This window comes from Callorhinus ursinus, unplaced genomic scaffold (assembly GCF_003265705.2).
Source record: "Callorhinus ursinus isolate GAN/ISIS: 27379988/994484 unplaced genomic scaffold, GSC_fseal_2.0 scaffold6, whole genome shotgun sequence".
Lineage (NCBI taxonomy): Eukaryota > Metazoa > Chordata > Mammalia > Carnivora > Otariidae > Callorhinus > Callorhinus ursinus.
Window position 1 is genome coordinate 69,085,026 of NW_027397068.1, and position 7,771 is coordinate 69,092,796.

Genomic DNA, 7,771 nt, shown 5'->3' on the forward strand with positions numbered 1-7,771 from the left:
CCGGTCAGCAGGCTACCACGGGTGCAAACAACGGATACGCTTGACAGCCATGCTGCACTGGTACCTCCGCTGGGTGGCTCACTTTGAGTACAGCATTCAGGAAGTTACAGGAGATAGTCAACAACACTTTCTTGTAAAATAGGCTTTGGGTTCGATGATTGTGCCCAACTGCAGGGTAATGTAAGTGTTCAGAGCACGTTGAAGGGGGGCCAGGCTAAGCTGTGATGTTTGGGAGGTTAAGGTGTATTAAATGTGTTTTCCACTTAGGATATTTTCCCCTTAGGCCGGGATTATCGGGATGTAACCCTGTTGTAAATTGAGGAGGAGCTGTATAGACATTTTAAATATAGTTTATATATTTAGTATCTGAAATACAGACTCAAATTGCTTGTACTTTTATAGAAACTCTGCCAAGGTTTTAAGGACTAAATTGTTAAATTTATTCTGGAGGGAAGCACTGACGATTTGAAATAAGGTTACATTTATTTTTTAAACATCTTGTTTGTATGTATGTATGCATGATTGAAGTGTTGGTATTCTGTAATTTAACTGTATGATTTTATGCCTACTGCACATTGGATGCTCATGAAAATGAGGTGCCTGTTCTCCTTGCTCCTCTGCTGAACAATATTTCAATAAATATTTTCTTTCCCTTCCTCTCTATTGTAGTTTTATTAAAAAAAACACAACAAAACCTTTTAGCTTAATTACTTAATCTTGGTTTATTTTGCTGGGTGGAAAGAGGCTAGCATTTCTGCCTAGCTCTGTTATTTGAATTTGACAAGGTTCACAATTTCAATTAAGCTGGATTTTCTAATCTGTTGGTCTGCCCCTGCTGGCTGCTGTGAGATCCTAGAAACAGGACAGCCCGCTGGAGATGGGAGAGCTCCTACAGCTGTGGAGAGAGAAAGGGTAGATGGACCCTGGAGTGACCCGAACTTGTAGCCTGAGGGAAAATGATATGGCCACAGGTGGTTTTGGGATTAGAGTCAGGAGCTACCTGAGCAGAACTGAAGCTGGACCATATATGGGGGTGGTATAGACTTGGAAAAGGAGGAGAAGGTGAGTCCTGCCTTAGCAGGAAAACTCATGTTCTTTGAACTGGGCACAGAAGACAGTGAGCTGTGGCTAGGTCAGGGCCTGTAGGGTATACCATGTTAGGAGAATAAAGGCTGTGCAACCTTCAAGCTGAGGGCAAGTTCTGACTTCGTAACCCCCATGTCCTTCTTGGTTGGCACCACCCCATTTATTTTACAAGCTCTGTATTTGAGTTAGCAAGACGAATTGCTGAAATTAGAGCCTTTGATAGAATTCATTCTCTGAGATTTATTGAGGGCTGACCATATGCCACACCCTCAGAGTTTGGGGAAAAAATGGTGTGCAAAGACCAGCCCTAAGCCCCCTGCCTTCATGGAGCTCCATGAGAGACATGTTTATCAGGGTATCGTAGACAGAAATGTAAAATAGAACCATGGCAATGGCAAGTAGAAGTTAGGGAGAGGTGACCTGGTCAGTGAAGGGTTTGAGTGAGAGATGCAGAGTTGTTAAAAATTAAAAATAATGATAGTACTAATGCTAATGTTTCTTGTGTGGCAGGTAATATTTACTCAGATTTTATTATATGTTTTGGGCACTGTTTAAATATAACAATTTACCTAATCCTCGTAGCAACTCTGTAAGGTAAGTTTTGTAGTTGGTGTCATTTTACACAAAGGGAAACTGAGGCACTTCCTCAGAGAGATTAAGTAACTTCCTCAAGGTCGCATAACTTACAAGGGAAGAAGTAGAATTTGGATCAACACAGTTTAGCTGCAAAGTTTCTTTTCCTTTTTCTTTTTTGTAAAGATTTATTTATTTATTTTAGAGAGAAAGAGCAAGAGAAGGGGCAGAGGAAGAGAATATCCAAGCAGACTCCCACTGAGCGCAGAGCCCGACACGGAGCTCCTTCTCATGAGCCATGAGATCAGGACCTGAGCCAAAACCAAGAGCTGGACAGTTAACCGTCTGAGCCATGCAGGAGCTTCCCAAGTTCTGATACTTAATCATTACATGTGAACCTTCTAAGCAAATGCAATCTGGAACATAGGTCTTCTGCCACTCGAAAATAATTATAATGGTGAATACTTACAAAGTATTTTCTATTGGCCAGATACTGTTCTAAAGCTCTGATTATTTTAGCTCATTTAATCTTCAAAACAATACTTCGAGATGGGTTCTATTATTACCCCTATTGTGCCAGCAAGGAAATTGCAAATTGCTTCCAGAGTTTTGCTCTGAATCCCTTTGCTATTCAGCCTTGCCCTGATAGGTAGTGGATAGATGTGCAGAACCCTTCTCACCATGCCATGGGGGGGTGTCAGTTGTCTGCTTGGGGACAAAGGATGCTGTTTAAAAGCTCTTGGAAAGACTTGCTAGAGGATAGTTTGTACTGAAAAAAATTTGCTTCAATATTCTAAATATTTATAAAATCTCATCATGAATAAAAGACATTTGTGATAAAGAAGAGGCTATGGAACATAGCCATGGATTAAAAATGTAACTCAATGGACCAGCCTTGTAAGTAGATGTGTAATAATAAACTAATATATAAATTAAATCAACTGGAATCCATGGAGTCTGATAATCTAATATCTCTGAATCTGGGCAAAATCTTTTGAAATAATTCTCTGAAAAATCAAATAATTTTTATATCTGACTTTTTGTATATCTCAAGACATTTACAGACAAATTTAGCTTACAGGTATTGCAGTGCCTTATTAATCAAAAGCATTAATTACAAGAGCATGGTTATTTGGTTTTCAAAAAATTAAATGAGTTATGTATTATCTGCAATTTTAGAATGTAAAACAGAAATATTTTATTAGTTAATATTTGTGTTTACAATCTCATATTGCTGTACACATTTTCAAAACAAGTCACCAGAGACAATACACATAATATCATATTTTCTTCTAATATTAGACTCATATGCTTTTTAAAAACATTTAATATTAAAAAGAAAACACTACTGTCTGTCATGTTAATGTTTGAATCATTATTTTTGAACTGATCTTCATAGAGTACATGATGATCGTAAAAGGCCATTCTAGGACATCGGTGGGGTCGGTGTAAGTGAGAAAACCTGGATTATTACTGAGAGATTAACAGAACCTATATTGGTCTTTTTTAAAACATTTTATTTATTTATCTGACACACAGAGAGAGAGAGCACAAGCAGGGGGAGTAGCAGGCAGAAGGAGAGGGAGAAGCAGGCTCCCTGGTTGAGCAGGGAGGCTGGGGCTCCATCCCAGGACCCTGGGATCATGACTTGAGTCACAAGCAGCTGCTTAAATGACTGAGCCACCCAGGTGCCCCTATGTTGGTCTTCACAACCTAAGCATAAGAAGTTTAGTTCCGATGACTTAAGATTCATTATTCATAACCCATTAGGCTAACTCTGTTAGCAAGAGCTGGTTCTTACCTACTGTCAAGCCAAATGGAGTCGTGAAATAGAAAATTGTTTTTTGTAAATCCAAACTTTGGGTTGATACAAATCTATTTACAGGTGCTCCCATCAGGTGGGAAGAAAATTCATCTCTCTCTCTCTCATAATCTGTGACCACAGACCCACATATTTGAATCCGGGTGAACCTACATCCCCAAGCAACCAGGAGGAGCACAGAGGGGTGAGTTTCCCCTGGCTACTAAGAAGATTCAACTCCATCTCTATAAATTCAAATGTAGATTTTGAGTGGTGAAAGTTTTACTAGGATGATTGTTAATTTCTTAGGCTTCCATTTTTTCAGTTGCTAAAAGGGTCCAGGTTCCAAATCAAGAAGTTAGAAAATTCTGAGTTACAGATGCATATATATCAGGTCCCATGAGACATACAGATTACAGTCTCTTTAAATATGTAAGTCTGGAGATGCATCACTACACAATTGATGGACACATTGTTGAAAGACTTTTAATAACTCTCTAAGATATTTGGGTGATCCGTCCCTCTGTTGAAAGAAAGTCGTAATCCCAGACCCTGAATCCTAGATTTGTTGTCACTTGCTCTTGGTCTCTCACAGATGACAGGTAGCTCTTGGTACACATTTGAGGAAGACTGCAAATATATTTGGATTTGACACCTATTAGTTTTCCCATAGAGAAATGAAGATGCACAGAGAGTAAAACAATTCATGGGGAAAGGTAATTTTTTAACATGTGTTTTAATAGAAAGCCTCATCAATATTTCCTCTGCATATTTATATTTCAATTTATAAATTGACTTTCCCCATCATTATTTGATTTTTTTCTAGCTTTTTATAAAAGTTATTTAAAAATCATATTGAAACTGACTGAAAAAAAGGTGTAAAGACTTGTCTTCTTTTCATCTTATCGGCTAGAATTTATGAAGCAATCTTCTTCCTCTAAGTGACTGATCTCAGAAATTCACAGACCTTTACTTAAACCACGTGAAAATGAAAACCAGACACAGTATTTCTATTGAGAGAGACATCTTTCTTTCTACTTTTTTTTTTTTTACTGTATTTGATCATGGACAATGAGATATATATATATGTATAGAGACATGTACATTTGCCTTTCCATGGATAAAATTCTCACTAATATTTGTCCTTCATTCATCTTGACTATTTTGATTTTCTCCTGGTTGATTTTCCTCATCTCATTTCTTTCTCTCCTGTCTACTCTGAAGGTTTCCACCCAAACTACCAATTTTTTTCTTTCATCTTATTTTCTTAATCAGTTCTGACAAAAGGCTGTGAATTTCTATAGAGCTGGCCTTTTTTGAGGGAGTATTTCTTCTTCACTGAGGGTAGCCCATTTATATTTTGGTTATGAATGGATAATTTTTCTTCGATAAAATTGCCTTCTCCATTAAGCAAGGAAAAGCAATTCCTTCCCTTCCCACTCAAATTTTAATATAGAAAAATTTTAACATAGATCTTTTGATAGACAGTTGAATCCATAGTAAGCCACAGATTTGCCAAAAGAATTCATGAGATTTACTGAGTCAGTAATTCCCATTTTACTCAATATTCTGAAAAGTAAGAACTGGAAGCAGAACAGTGAGCCTTGTTTTATAATAATGATACTAGGGTTGTTTATGAGGGTCATGTTTGAATTACATATGCTTTCATGCTTATAAATCAGAGGGGAATAGTAGTTACTGTTGACTCATCAACTTTTTTAATTCTGTGAAGCAAATCTCTCTGGAAGAATGAATATTAATAATTAGACAATATCCAGTTAGGGGCCATAGGCCAGAGCTAATCCCTCAACTCAAAAACCCACAAAGCACATGTAATAGTAGACACTTAAGTAAACAAACCCTATTAACATAAAATTAATGATAATAGTATAGTGTGAGGGATTTCAGCCCCCTCCACATAAGAGCCTATTGATATAATTTTTTTCTTTTTCTCAGGAATTCATCTCTAGCGTAAGACTTTAATGCTGCCCTTTGAAACAAACATATCATCTTTTTACATCTGTTTAAGAAGCTGTATTTTGATCAATTCTTAGACAGAAGCACTTCTTCTTTTCCAGTTGAGAATGCACTTAACTCTACATTTTCCCTTCATTAGAACAGAGAAATTTCTGTGTTTCCAACAAACTAAATGAGGAATTGCTCCATTGCTGGCTGATGTAGTGGTGCCAAACAGATGTCTCATAATTTAGTTTCATTAGTGTGTCAATTTGCTAAAGGCCTGTATATCCATTATCACAGCCATCTTTATTTTTTTTAAAGGGTTATTTATTTATTTTAGAGAGAGAAAGAGCATGAGTGGCGGTGGGGGCAAATAGAGGGAGAGAGAGAATCCTCAAGCAGACTCCCCACTGTGGGGATTGATCTCATGACCCTGAAATCATGACCTGAGCCAAAAGCAAGAGCCCAGGGCTCAGCCGACTAAGTCACTCAGGCGCCCCAATCATAGTCATCTTTAAATGGTAGTTACGAACTCCATTTTACAGAGAACTGGTGGCTGTGATACATTAAATAAGTCGCACAAGGTCACCAGTGGGTATCAGTGGACGGAATTCTGGGTGGCAGAATGAGTATTTAGCTCACCTGCTTTCTCCCCTGCTCATCTCCTCCATGACTCTGTCCTCTGGCAGTTATCCAGGGACCTGGGGAGACTGTGGCTTTGGTCCCTAATCCCAACCCTTGACTCAGCCAAATGGAAGGAAAATATAAGAGGCAGGAGTAATGGAAGTAAAGTCAGTTTCCTTCAGTCCATGCTGATGTTCCCTTTGGATTCATTTTAGAGATTTTCACTCTGACAATAAAATCATATATTTTTATATCACTCCCCTTCATCTTGCTGAAACTATGCAGAATATTAGAAACAGATCCAAAATTATTCATGTATATTTCTTAGGGATGCAGACCTGGAAATTAACCTTCCATATTTCAGTTTTCACATATAAATAAAATTGAACAAATATTACTGGGGAGGAGAGTATTCATTTAACTTCTGAACAATAAGAGAAAAAGGACTCCAAATATATTAAGGCCTAAATTATACAGTACACACAAGTAGACACAGGCAAGAATAATCTACAAACTGTTCCCTTTATGTATAATTCAGTACACAGATGCCTTTTATCTCCCTAAATCAGAATTCAATTAAGAAGTTTTAAAGCTTCATTATTAACCAAATGCACCTCTCCCCCCAATTAAATGTTGATGCTACTTCTCAGTTCCACAGTTTAGAAATTATTTTCCATGGATACATTTTGAGTATGCTTGACTTTTTTTTCTTAAAAGTTTCCTGAAAACAAATTTCTGCATTATACTTTTAATCTTGTTCTTTCCTTTCAAAATGAGAATTTCTGTTCATTTGGTTGTCAAAAGTCCTCAGCTCTTCCAAACTAAAGACAGAGAGAGGGAAGAAATAATTTTATCTTTTATTCCTTCCATCCACATTCCCACAAAGTTTCATAAAGTGTTTATTTTAGCTGATTCAAGAATTTAACCTCAATAGTTTTTAAAATGCAGATTTAAAACAAGGAAAAAACACCAGTCTTAGCCCATTGAATTGGCAAAGCTTAAGACGAATACAATGCTCTGTGTCGGCTAGGGTGTGGAGGAACGGGCATAATTACACACATGCCGGCAGGATTCGAGAGTTGGTGCAGCATGTCTGTAAGGCAATTTAGCAACATCTGTCAAAATATATCAAAAGGCACCTAGCTTTTGACCCAGAAACTCTACTTCTAGGAATTCCCAAAAAAAGTATCAGAGATGTGTGCAAAGATACTTGTCCACGTTTTTTTCTTGTGCCATTATTTACAGTAGGAAAACTCACAAAGATATGCAGCAACAGTGGATTAGTTAAGCATATTGTGGTACATTCATATCATGTAAAAATCAGGTTCTACAAGAGTGCTGGATATGAGAAAAGGCTCACTATTCTTATACATACATATATATATATATATATATATTTTTTTTTTTTTTTTAAGTGAAAGGAATCCATAGAACAGTACCCAGTGTTATGCTTTCCAACTCTATTAAGATCTGTTTCTGGGAAAAAAAATACACCAAAATGTCATCAGCGGTTCTATCTGTGTAGATTTAAAATGGGTTTTCTTTCTCTCTTTCTCTTCCTTCCTTCCTTCCTTCCTTTCCTTCCTTCCTTCCTTCCTTCCTTCCTTCCTTCCTTCCTTCCTTCCTTCCTTCCTTCCTTTCCTTCCTTCCTTCCTTCCTTCCTTCCTTCCTTCCTTCCTTCCTTTCCTTCCTTCCTTCCTTCCTTCCTTCCTTCCTTCCTTCCTTCCT